Below are 13,416 nucleotides of genomic sequence, written 5' to 3'. Positions count from 1 at the left end.
GCAAACTTGACACCTATAGCATTTGTAATGCAATGTGTGTTGTATTTACATGATGTAGATGTATTAATATTACAAATAACAATGGTTTTTATTTTTTTAAATAATTAATACTTGAATAAAAGTTATTATAATTTATAATGGCAATAGCTTAAACTTTTGTGAATAACTTTTGGGAAGATTATGTTCAGTGTATTTTATTGTGATGAAAATCCAAGAACAGAAGTGAAATATTAACATCTTTTTGTGACATTTGTAATTAAGCTTGAAACATTGAGAGTACATATTAGAACCAGTTGTTGTTGAATGGTTGCACAGATTGATGCTGTGGCGTTCACTGGTGCTGAGTGATGCTGTGGCATTCAGTGGTGCTGAGTGATGCTGTGGCGTTCAGTGGTGCAGTGGTGTTGAGGCATGCTGTGAGCTGAGTGGTGCTGTGGCGTTGTGGGGTGCTGTGGCGTTGTGGGGTGCTGTGGCGTTGAGTGATGCTGTGGCATTGAGTGATGCTGTGACATTGAGTGATGCTGTGGCGTTGAGTGATGCTGTGGCGTTGAGTGATGCTGTGGCGTTGAGTGATGCTGTGGCGTTGAGTGATGCTGTGGCGTTGAGTGATGCTGTGGCAGTGAGTGATGCTGTGGCAGTGAGTGATGCTGTGGCAGTGAGTGATGCTGTGGGATTGAGTGGTGCTGTGGGATTGAGTGGTGCTGTGGGATTGAGTTGTGCTGTGGGATTGAGTGGTGCTGTGGGATTGAGTGGTGCTGTGGGATTGAGTGGTGCTGTGGCATTGAGTGGTGCTGTGGCATTGAGTGGTGCTGTGGCGTTGAGTAATGCAGTGGCGTTGAGTAATGCTGTGGCGTTGAGTAATGCTGTGGTGCTGTGGCATTGAGTGGTGCTGTGGGATTGATTGGTGCTGTGGGATTGAGTGGTGCTGTGGGATTGAGTGATGCTGTGGCAGTGAGTGATGCTGTGGCAGTGAGTAATGCTGTGGCGTTGAGTAATGCTGTGGCGTTGAGTAATGCTGTGGCGTTGGGTAATGCTGTGGTGCTGTGGCATTGAGTGGTGCTGTGGCGTTGAGTGGTGCTGTGGCATTGAGTGGTGCTGTGGCATTGAGTGGTGCTGTGGCGTTGTGGGGTGCTGTGGCGTTGTGGGGTGCTGTGGCATTGAGTGATGCTGTGGCATTGAGTGATGCTGTGGCATTGAGTGATGCTGTGGCATTGAGTGGTGCTGTGGCATTGAGTGGTGCGGAGTGATTCTGTGGCGCTGAGTGATTCTGTGGCGCTGAGTGATGCTGTGGCGCTGAGTGATGCTGTGGCATTGAGTGGTGCTGTGGCGTTGAGTAATGCTGTGGCGTTGAGTAATGCTGTGGTGCTGTGGCATTGAGTGGTACTGTGGGATTGAGTGGTGCTGTGGGATTGAGTGGTGCTGTGGGATTGAGTGGTGCTGTGGCGTTGAGTGGTGCTGTGGCGCTGAGTGGTGCTGTGGCGCTGAGTGATGCTGTGGCGCTGAGTGATGCTGTGGCATTGAGTGGTGCTGTGGCGTTGAGTAATGCTGTGGCGTTGTGGCATTGAGTGGTGCTGTGGCATTGAGTGGTGCTGTGGCATTGAGTGGTGCTGTGGCATTGAGTGGTGCTGTGGCGTTGAGTGGTGCTGTGGCATTGAGTGGTGCTGTGGCATTGAGTGGTGCTGTGGCGTTGTGGGGTGCTGTGGCGTTGTGGGGTGCTGTGGCGTTGTGGGGTGCTGTGGCATTAAGTGATGTGGCATTGAGTGATGCTGTGGCATTGAGTGGTGCTGTGGCATTGAGTGGTGCTGTGGCATTGAGTGGTGCGGAGTGATATTGTGGCGCTGAGTGATGCTGTGGCGCTGAGTGATGCTGTGGCGCTGAGTGATGCTGTGGCGCTGAGTGATGCTGTGGCGCTGAGTGATGCTGTGGCGCTGAGCGGTGCTGTGGTGCTGAGCGGTGCTGTGGCGTTGAGCGGTGCTGTGGCATTGAGCGATGCTGTGGCGCTGAGTGATGCTGTGGCGCTGAGTGGTGCTGTGGCGTTGAGTGGTGCTGTGGGGTGCTGTGGCATTGAGTGATGCTGTGGCGTTGAGTGGTGCTGTGGCGTTGAGCGGTGCTGTGGGATTGAGCGGTGCTGTGAGGTTGAGCGGTGCTGTGGCGTTGAGCGGTGCTGTGGCGTTGAGCGGTGCTGTGGCGCTGAGCGGTGCTGTGGCGCTGAGCGGTGCTGTGGTGCTGAGCGGTGCTGTGGCGCTGAGCGGTGCTGTGGCGCTGAGCGGTGCTGTGGCGCTGAGCGATGCTGTGGCGCTGAGCGATGCTGTGGCGCTGAGTGGATTTGGAGGAATGGTTTGGAGGGTGGAGTTGGAGGGTGGAGTTGGAGGGTGGAGTTGGAGGGTGGAGTGGTGGCGCATAGAGTGGTGGCGCATAGAGTGGTGGCACATAGAGTGGTGGCGCATAGAGTGGTGGCGCATAGAGTGGTGGCGCGTTGATGGAGCGAGTGGTAGAGTGGTGGCGGTAGAAGGCTGTACTGTGTGAGAGAGAGTGTGTGTGTGTGTAACAGAGAGAGTGTGTGTGTGAGCGAGAGAGAGACTGACTGTGCTTTGATGTGGAGGTGTATATGTTTGTTTGCTTGTGAATCCATATTTGTGTGTGGGTGCAGAAATTCGGTATTTGAATTTTTTTGGAGAAGGGCTATTATCATGCGTGCTATGCAATAAGGGCCCTGCACATTTTCAGATGTTTGCTAGTTCCTAGCAGGGATCAGTCTCTCAAAATGTGTTTATTGACATTGGAGAAGACAGGACATTTTTAGATTCAGACATCCAAGCAGAATGTGTAAATTGCCACACCAGCCAGAGTTTGACAAAATATTGCATTTTAAATCTTGGGAAGGAGGGCTGGTTATCGGATCTGTCAACAAGAGTTCAGTAAGGATGAGTACTAAATCTAACCGCTAAACTCACTATTGCAGCAAGAACATTATTTAGTTACCCCTGCACTGCTAATGTGTATATCGAGGAAGCCTAGATATGTGTGCTGGCTCTTTTATGCACTGCACAGTGTTTGTAAACATAATTCAACACACCAGCTTGGCTACTGTCAATCGGGCCCCCATTTTCAAGAGAGACATAATGTAAGCCGTTCACAAGTGCTTGTATAAAACGCAGAGCGGCATCCCTTTAAAAAAAAAAATAACTGCTTGGCTCGACGAGCCGCTGCTCCGGTCTGTTTATTCCACTGGCCCTTGATTAAGACACTGTTATCAGTAAGAGGTGGGGCTTGGAAAGAGTTTTGCGAACTCCGTTGCGCTGAGGTTGGCATCACCGATAGTGAGGAAGGAAGCGCAAAAATAGCTGAAGGGCGGAGGTTTCACCAACCTGACAGGATACTAAATATTACAGAGCGCCTCCATTCCAAGTCACTGGCGTAACAGCAGCTGAACCCTAACATGAAACGTGGTCCCGCTAGTGAAACGCAATGTGTTTCAAACACAATGCACATCTAGTGGGCCCGTAAATTACGGTATTACCAGGGCTCGAAAATTCCACTCGACCGCTCGCATAGTCGAGCTAAATTTAACAAGGTCGAGCTGTTTTAGGTCCTACTTGCCCATTTCTGGCGAGTAGGAAAACAAACTAACTTTTGTCCTCTGTCTGTAAAAACAGAGCAAATGTGACAAGATAACAAGATTTAAAGGCATTTTTATTGCTCACAAAGTTAATGAGCAATAAAGATGCCTTTAAATCTTGTTATCTTGTCACATTTTCTCCGCCTTCAGAGATGGAGGTCAAGTAGGTTGCAGTTAGGTCGAGGACATTTTTTAAGGTACTAGTGCTGCAGGACTAGTACCATTTTGGGGATTTTTCGAGCCCTGATTACACTTTGCATTTGCAGAAAACTGGGATGGTGTGAAGATCGTTGGGTTGTTTTGAAAAGACGGTCTATGGCGAATCCTGTAAGCAGAATTAAGAGTGCACCCTGTAGATAATAGTTAGGCACATGGCTGCCATACTCTAACATTAAGCGCGGTGCCTGTAAAGAGGGCGCTGTGCTGAAAAAATAAAAGCCAAGCGGTCCATAAAATCATATAAAAGAACAGTTCACAAGTGCTGGTATAAAACACAGAGCTACATCGCTTTTAAAACAAGCAATGGTGGTGCGAGCGGGCGTGAAAAAAGACTGTCTATTGCGAATCCTGTATGCAGAATTAAGAGTGCACCCTGTAGATAATAGTTAGGCGCATGGCTGCCATACTGAAACATGAAGCACAGTGCCTGTGAAGATGGCGCTGTGCAGAAAAAATAAAAGGTGCACGGCCTCCAAAAGCACACATGCTACCTCCCGATAATAAAAACAACAATAATCTGAAACATGAAGCGCGGCGCCTGTGAAGTGGGCGCTGTGCTGAAAAAATAAAAGCCATTCGGTCTATAAAATCATATAAAAGACCAGTTCACAAGTGCTGGTATAAAAAGCAGAGCTACATCGCTTTTAAAACAAGCAATGGTGGCGCGAGCGGGCGCGATATGGGGAGAAGCGGGAGTTGCGTGCACGCGCGGCCAAGGCTTAGGAAGAAAAACAAGTCGGATGAGGGTGGGGGAGCAGGGGAGTGAGCCGACCATATGGGCATTACTGTGGGACTGAGCAGCAGCCTTTGATAAAAAGCGCGCCTGGCGAAGCGTCACGCTTTAGTAGACAACATGTATTGGGAGGAATCCGGCTTGGAATCCTCCTGGTCAAAGAGTTTGTTTCAACTCCAATAGTTCAGAGCTATAAATAGCTCGACCTAAAAACCGAGTAAGGTTGAATGGGAGAAACAGGGAATAGGCAAGAAACAAGATGGCTGCCCTGTGAGGAGCTCCTGCTGGGAGCTCCCGGTCAAGAATGCCGTCCAGGCCGAAAAACCCCTCTTTTCCCCTCTTTTTCTCTCCTTTCCTAACAGCGGACATGGAGATGACTTGACTGATGCCCGGTGGAGCCGCTTGGTTCGGCTATAGAGGCGTCTGACCCGGGTTTCTCCCATGGCTGTCTCCTACCCAGCCGGACATCGGGGCAGGGCTTACCTTTTCCCACGATACTGCTTCTCCTTCTACCTTTACCGCCTCCCTCGGAATTACTCATCCTCCGGATGTTCACTCAGCCTTGGCTCAGTTCTGGATCCTCCTGGGGCTCTGAATGCCATTGGACTGCTCGAGGACGGGATTCCAATCGCTCCAGGACTTCGAGATTGATTTAGCCGATGCCCAGTGGAGCCGCCTTGTTCGGTTGTTGAGGAGTCCGGCCCGGGTTCTCCCGCAGCTGTCTCCTACCCAGCTGAACATCGGAGCATCTCATCCCTCATCCCGCCACCGCTGCTGCTGTTCTCTCCTCCTGCCCCCTTCCTCGGATCAAGTTGCTGCTGATGTCCAGGCCAGCCATTGCGCAACTCTACGTCCATCTGCTGCATGCCATCCCTCGCTGCTGCCTCCCCATGCTAAGACCCGCAAGGATGTGCTTGTGAGAACCACAAGACCTCCTCCAGGTATGAAGGTGCCTGAGCCATGACCGGAGGATTGCCGTTACTGATGCCCCAGCGGTCCTGAATCCTGCACGCCCGTCTCCATTCCACCCGCCTTTGTGACCGGTGATTAATTTTCTAGATTTGTGGGTGCGGGTGACACGACCAACGGACTGCCTTTTATTGCTGCCCCAGTGGTACTGAGCCTGCACACCTCTTATACTTTTAAACTGCGTTCCCCCACCCCTTTTTGTGATGTGATGTGAGATGAGACTTATATAGCGCGCTACTACTCCAGGGAGTATCTTGGCACTTGGATTCCAGAAAAACAGCAGGTAGTAGATGAAGAAAGACTACCTGTCTATAAGGCACATCATAGAAATCCCATGCATTCGGAGTTTGGCAAGGAATAGATCCATGTTTTTAAAAGCTTTCTGAACTTTAGTTCAGTAGTGGATTGACGCAGGGAGGAGGGAAGCTTGTTCCATGCTTTCACGCCAATGACTGCAATGGATTTTCCTCCTCTGGTTGACATTTTGAACCTGGGGACATGGAGTAAGTTAGCTGTGTAGGACCTGAGTGATCTAGACGGATGGTATTGTTTGAAGTATTTGCGCAAGTACAGTGAGCCATGATGGTGAAAGGCTCTGTAGGCAATGGTAAGAACTGCGCTTGTGTATTGGGAGCCAGTGTAATGCATCCAAAGCTGCAGAAGCTGAAGATTTCCTAGGTAGTCTGAGGACCAGTCTGGCAGCTGTATGCTGGACCATTTGAAGTTTATGCAGGGCTGATTTATTAAGTCCTGCATAGAGGCTGTTACAATAGTCCAGCCTAGATGTTATAAGGGCAACAGCTACTGTACGTCTGGCACTCAGAGGAAGAAGATCGAAGAATTTTCTAAGGCTCCTGATGATGCAGAAGCATACCCCTGCTACTTCCTTGGCTTGTTGGTTGAAAGTCAGAGTATTGTCAAACTTTATGCCTAGGTTTCGGGCAGCATTGATAGTATTAGGGGGGGCTTCTGCATGTTCAGGCCACCAGTCTTGTGGCGAGAAGGAATTATTGGGTCCAAAAGGAATAATTTCAGTTTTTGACGAATTACACTTCAGATGGTTAAGTGACATCCATTTGAAGGTTGCTGACAGACATTCTTTCAATATTTGTTCTGCGTTAGATTGATTTTTGTCAAGGGTCAGAACAAGCTGAGTGTCGTCAGTGTAGGCGACAGTACTGATGTTATAGGAAGAAATTACATTTAATAGGGGAACCATATAAAGGTTAAACAGGGTGGGGCTTAGACTGGAGCCCTGCGGGACCCCTGTATTGATAGTTTTTTCTTCTGTAGAAAAGTCGCCCAGCCTTACAATCTGGCGCCTATGTGCTAGATAGTTTTTAAACCATTCGAACACGGTTCCTGCTATGCCTGCATTGGCAAGGCGATGTAAAAGGATAGCTTGGGATACCGTGCCAAATGCTGCAGAGATCTAATAGGATCAGGACAGCAAGTTTGCCCTGATCCAATGCAGCACGGATGGTTTCAGTGGATGACAGGAGTGCAGATTCAGTGGAATGGTGGGTCCTGAAACCTGCTTGACAAGGATGTAGAATGTCATTTTCTTCCAGAAATGCCATTAGTTGTTTGTTGGCAAAAGATTCTGCAATCTTGCAAATGGCAGGGAGAAGAGAGGTGGGACGTAGGTTAGAGAGGATAGTGGGATCTTGTAGCACCTTTTTCTGTAATGGTTTCACTATCCCTACCTTCCACTGAGGAGGGATCTCCCCCGATTGGAGGGACGAGTTGATGATGGCGTTGATATAAGGGTTAACCTCCTGTATTATGGATTTAAGAAGTGTAGGGGGACAGGGATCGAGAGTGGATCCTGATTTCAGGGTAGAAATTCCCTGTAACGAGTCGTCAAGGGTAATATGACTAAATTTTTCCCATAAGGGTTGGTGGGACTTGAGAACAGTTTCACTCGCAGGTTCTGCTGTTATGAATTGGGGGAAGTCTTTAGTAAGCGTTTCTATTTTTTGAGTGAAGTAAGAGGCTATGTCGTTACATAAAATCTGAGACGGGGGAATCTCTTGGGTTGCCATTTTAGGTTTGCTGAAGCTATTGACGATTTAGAAAATTTCTTTTTGTTTGTTATTTGCTGCTTCAATACGAGAAGTGAAATAACTAGTCTTTGCAACTTTGATGGAAGAATGATATGATCTCCTAGCTTTCTTATATATCATTTTAGCGTCATTGTCATAGTTCCGTCGCCATTTGCGCTCTAAAAGTTTAATTTCCACCAGTTGTTCTTTTAGGGTGTCTAAAAACCAGGGAGCAGAAATGTTCTTTTTTTCTTATGGAATCTCTAGTTCTTTCTGGATTTCTAATTTTATTTCCAATGTCGGTCATCCATCTCTCAAATTTTTGATAATCTATGGTAGTATTCCCCGAGAGAGTAGGTTTACTTTCCTCGGCCCAGCTAGTAAGATCAGGATGTTTCATGATTTTTCCCCAATATGGTAAAGTGTTTCCCTTATTTGCTACCTCTTTAGACTTCAATTGGCTCTCTGTAAGTTCAATATTGAATTCAATGAAGAAATGGTCAGTCCAGGTCTGAGGTATGGGATCCCGCACCGTCATTTTATCCAAATTAGAACTGATACAGTCAAGGGAGTGTCCAGCCTTGTGAGTGGCTTGGAGAGTCCTGAGAGTTAGTCGCAGGATATGTAAAGTTTCTTTAAAGTTGGAGGCATGATTGTCATTAGGGTCCTCTAAGTGGAGGTTTAGATCGCCAACAATAGTAAAGTTGGAGTATCTGAGGGTCAGGTCGCTCAACACTTCCCCCACACTTGCAAGAAACTGCGTGGGTTTGCGGGGAGGGAGGTAGAGCAATGCTCCAGAAAAGGTGAAAGTGTCATGCATTTGGATACAAAAATATAGGCTCTCAGCTTCTTCAATATCAGGAAGCTCTCTAATTGAGCATTTATAGGTATCTCTATAAATGATAGCTAGGCCACCACCACGCTGTTCTACGCGATCTTGTCTGCAAATAGAATAGCCAGGGGGGACGGCATGGACTATGTCAGGTTTGGACCAATCACGAAGCCAAGTTTCTGTGATAAATAAACAGTCTAACTCATTTTCATTAACTAAATGTTATGTTATGCTATGTTATGTTAGTTGCATTTTAATGCGCACAGCTGCTCCAGCGAAGGAGCGTCCTGGCGCAGGGAAAGGTAAACACAACACAACACTGGGTCCGGTTACAAAAGCAAACAATAAAAGCTAGAAACAATTAAAACAGGAAGGTTTTCAGGGCCCTACGAAAAGACATTAGGTCATTCGAAAGGCGGATTTCCAAGGGGAGCGCATTCCAGAGGGTTGCGGCTTTCACGCGGAAGGAGCGACCCCCCATCCGACTAAGTCTGAAACGGGGGACAACCACCAAGGACTGTCCAAGGGATCGTAGTGAGCGGGTAGGAACATAGGGGGAGATCAGTGTATTGAGTATTCCGGGTGCCAACTCTCTCAGAATTTTAAAAACCAGGCAGAGAGCCTTGAATTGGATACGCTTGCATATCGGGAGCCAGTGCAAGGACCGCAGGGCGTTAGAGGTAGGGCAGGTTCGAGGCAGACCAACCACCGCCCTAGCCACCGCGTTCTGGACTCGTTGTAAACGAAGAATCTCGGCTTGGTTCGCTCCTAAAAGGAGAGAACTGGCGTAATCCAACCGCGAGATGATCATTGCTTGAATGACCAGCTGTCTAGTAGGAGCATCGAAGAATCGCAGCAGGGGTCTTAGCCCGCGTAGTACTCCAAAACAGCAGGCCGCCACTCTCTTTGTATGGGTCACAAAGCTTAGCGTGTGGTCAAGCCATACTCCGAGATTCCTGAGTTCCAGGACAGAAATCAAATATGTGAAGGGAATTTTTACACATTGAGCGAGCATTTATCAAACCACCCTTCAGATAGTTGGGAGTCGATTGATTGACAATAGGGTGGTAGGGTTTTAAAGTATGTCTACAAAGAGAGCAACAAATGGGGCCTACCCACTTGTCTACATTGAGGGCATGATGGCAGCGAAAACGAGAATTATTAAAAGCTAAAATAGCATTTCTAGATAAAGGGGTAACCTGAGTATAATGGGTGGCCCTTGGCTCTTCCTCGGCGCGGACGAGCGCAGACGGGCTAGACTCTAGCTCGACTCCGGCGCGGCTATGGCGCGCTCACTGCTCGCGTTCGCTACGCGAAGTGGTAGCCATCTCCCTTTGTAGTCCCTTCGATAGCGCAAGGGCGCTGGGACTTGTAGTTTTAGTCCTGAAAACCTGACGGGGGCTGATCATGCATCTCCGGCCACAGAACCTAATCGTCTGTGAGCAGGAGGAAAAGAGGCGCTGTTAATGTGGTATGTGAATTTAACTAATAGACAATTAAAAACACAAATTACGCCGCAAACAAAACTATCAGTAAACAGTGATTTTTTTAAATGTGCAAACAGGCTAACACCCGGCTTCCGCCTCAGGTGCAAAAGGGAATCTTAGTGCGCAGTAGTCAGAGGCAATTGTGTAGAATTATTGCCAGGCTTCTGCCGCCGATGTAAAGAGGAACTGTGACTTTGACTTTCCTTGCTGGTGTATTATGCTCCCGGCTTCGCATACACGGACTGATTGAAGCTTTGAATTTTGCTCTGCCTGCCATTTTGTTTCTGGCCACCGTCTATTCCCATGACCCTGACCCATCATCTTGTCTTCTACCTTTTTCCCTTCCTTTTTTGTAATCATGCAGGACTGTAGTCTCTTCTCCCTTACCTCCTTTCTCCTCCTGACGATCCTCTATCGTTTTTTCCTCCCGCCTATGAGTGTCTGAATCATTTTCTTTTTTTACCCGACTGCCTTTACTCACTCCCCCCCTTAGATCCCCTTCTCCCCCACCTATTCTATTACTCCTATTCCTGACCCCTTTCCCTCTCTGCCTCTTATGAGATAAAATTTACGGTATATTTACGTATATTTACGTATAATTATTTTCTGTGAAAAAATTGTTTATTTATGTTTTGTGTTACTCACAGTTGCTCTTTTTTCCATTGACATCTTTGATGCCTTTTCTGATTGGTATCCCTATCTCCTCCTTGTCCTTACCCTCTTCCAAAACCCCTTCCTTTCTGCACTCCCCCTCTTTCTTCTCCTGCGCTCGGGCTGTTCTATGCCTTCACTTAACCTATTCCTTTACTGTTACTCCTCTTGTTTCCTCTCCATTAGTCTTCTTATTGCCACACACGAGTATTTAAAGATGCTTAACATGTTTGTTTCTTTTTATATGCAATAATGTGTAATTGTTTTGTAACTTGGCTGTACTGATACTCTGTAAAGCGCTCTGATACCTCCGGGTCTAGCCAGCACTATATAAAACCCTTTTAAATAAAAAAATAAAAAATAAATAGGTAAATACGTGTAACACAGATGCTTAATTGGTCTTTCAGCAGATATTGTGTTTGTGTTCAGCTGAGGTGACTGTCCTAGGTTCATTTCACCTCTCTTTAGCTCTTGTACTCTTAATTAAGGACATATCTTAAGCTTTCCTTGCTCTACTGTGAGTTAGCTTGCAATAAGCCCTTCTCCCTGTAAACCAGATACTTTACCACTTAACTAACAAAATGAGCCTTTTGACTCCCTAGGCTACTGGTTCCCAAGCTTTTGGCTCCTGGGGACCCCCAGTGAGTCACTACTGGAAGCCAGGGACCCCCAAGCAATTTGTACTATTTAAATTTCAAACATTAAAACAGTAATTTGTGAAAAATACACAAACAAGTGCACACCAAACAAATACTCTAATAGCTAAAGAGTATATATTGAAAGAAATTTGCAAAATTCTATAGATTTTTAATGGGAAGGTTGGTGCTGCTCCTCTGCGACTAACTTTTCAATGTTTGCTTTTATTTCATGGTATGAGGCTCCTGCTCCATTGGTGCTGCAGCCCGACGACTAACTTTTCAATGTTTGCTTTTATTTCGCTGTACGAGGCTCCTGCTCCTGCCAGGACCGTACTGGAATGCCAAAGCAGCCCTGGCAAATGTTGTTAGACCAGTCCCTCTACGGTGCGCACCAAGTGCAGCGAGTGAGCCTGACCACTACATAGGGAGCTTTGGGGGGGCTCTCCCCACAAGAAAATTAGGGAAAAATGGTGCATTCCACATACATTTGACACTATATATTAAATTGTATTAGCTTTTAAAGCATAGTAAATGATGACCTTACTGTGTACCCGGATACAATGATCTTTGTTGGAGCTCTACAATGATTCCCTTACTATCACCCTCCAACAGTGCCTCTTAGCTCTCCAGAGCTCCTCTGTCACGTGTATTGCATTTGTTTTATAGCATCTCTCATACCAGTGTAGGGTAGAGACAATGAATCATACATGTGTAAATCAGTGGATAGAAAATATTAGATAAGGCAAAGAGGACTTCAAGGTGTAGGAATCACACATCATCTGTACTGGTAGGCATTTTTTAAGAGTGCTTGGGCTGGAAAAGCTCAAACTCTGGATTCAAAACATATCACAGTGGTTAGCATGGATGTTGATAATAATGTATTTCTTCCCAAATAAACAGTTATTAGCAGCATCACTGGATAATGAAAGACTGAGAGAAAACATAATTTACTAACTTGTACCATGCAGTTTGAATGCAGTTCTTTAATGGCAGTTCATTGCTCACTGTGCTAGTTTACGATTGTAACTTATGAACTGCACAGTAACAACAGTAGCTCTGTGACAAAAGCAGTAACCTACTGAGCTATGTACATAAAATATAGTTGTTTTTAAATGCTTGGTGCGCGTTCTTTGCAGCAGGCAAGCCTAGTCAAATAACTTTCTTCGGTTTACAGCTGTACAACCATAAAAGTTCACATATATAAAAACATTAATAACATTTCATAAAACCATTACACAATTCATTGCATGCAAAAACCAATTCATGGGTAAAATGCCCAGCAAAATACTTAGCAAAACACACAAGGTGATGGACGGAATGTTGCACATTGGCAAAACATTCACCCCCAGTCACAGATCTGGGTTTAATCCATTGTTCTTTTGCTCACCACGCCACCCCAGTTCAGACATGGCCATATGCAAATCAGTTGTGACCCTGTGCCTCATGGGAACAGGCCAGACCGAACTGCCAAGCCAGGTCTTCCCTGGACCGGGAACAAGCATCCTGGGACCGGTTTCAGGGTATGTCACCTTTCTTCAGCCAGGCTAGCTTGAATCCAGTGGCACAGTGAGCAAGGGACCCACGTCTGGGCATACCCATCCCACTTAGGACAAAAAGTGTTACAGCAAACAACTGATGGACGGAATGCTGACAATGCAAACATTCTCCCCCAGTCAAAAGATCTGGGTTAAATCCATCGTTCTTTTGCTCACCATGCCACCCCATCTCTGAACTGGGGTGGCGTGGTGAGTAAAATAACGATGGATTTAACCCAGATCTATGACTGGGGTGAATGTTTTGCCAATGTGCAACATTCCGTCCATCACCTAGTGTGTTTTGCTGTTCGCCCTATGTGGTAAGGGTATGCCCAGACGTGGGTCCCGTGCTCACTACGCCACTGGAGTCAAGCTATCCTGGCTGATGACCGCTGATAGCCAGAAACCGGTCTTAGGATGGCGTCGAGTCGAGCAAGGAGTCGAATAAACCAATGATTAGACAACGCCCAGGATCCTGACAGTAATTATAAAGGGGGAAAGTGATATTAAGCTGCTGCTTTACAAAGGAGCCTAACAATGTTATCTTACATACATCCTTGATGCAGGATGTTGAATTATAAAAATGTATGAGGCCCAGCTTATGGGACCCCCTGCGAAGTTCCAGGTACTCTATACACGGGCTCTCTGTAGGCAGGACCGTCAACCTACATTCGACTGCCAGGGAGAT

General features: G+C 46.8%; 1 protein-coding gene across 2 annotated transcripts in view; it reads left to right on the top strand.

Moving 5' to 3' along the window:
* TIPIN (TIMELESS interacting protein) overlaps positions 1-13,416 on the top strand; it is a 313,598-nt gene that overhangs the window by 168,636 nt on the left and 131,546 nt on the right. The window lies entirely within an intron of this gene.

Source organism: Lissotriton vulgaris, chromosome 2_1, assembly GCF_964263255.1.
Source record: "Lissotriton vulgaris chromosome 2_1, aLisVul1.2, whole genome shotgun sequence".
Classification (NCBI taxonomy): Eukaryota; Metazoa; Chordata; class Amphibia; order Caudata; family Salamandridae; genus Lissotriton; species Lissotriton vulgaris.
This window is presented reverse-complemented; position numbering and strand designations above follow the sequence as displayed.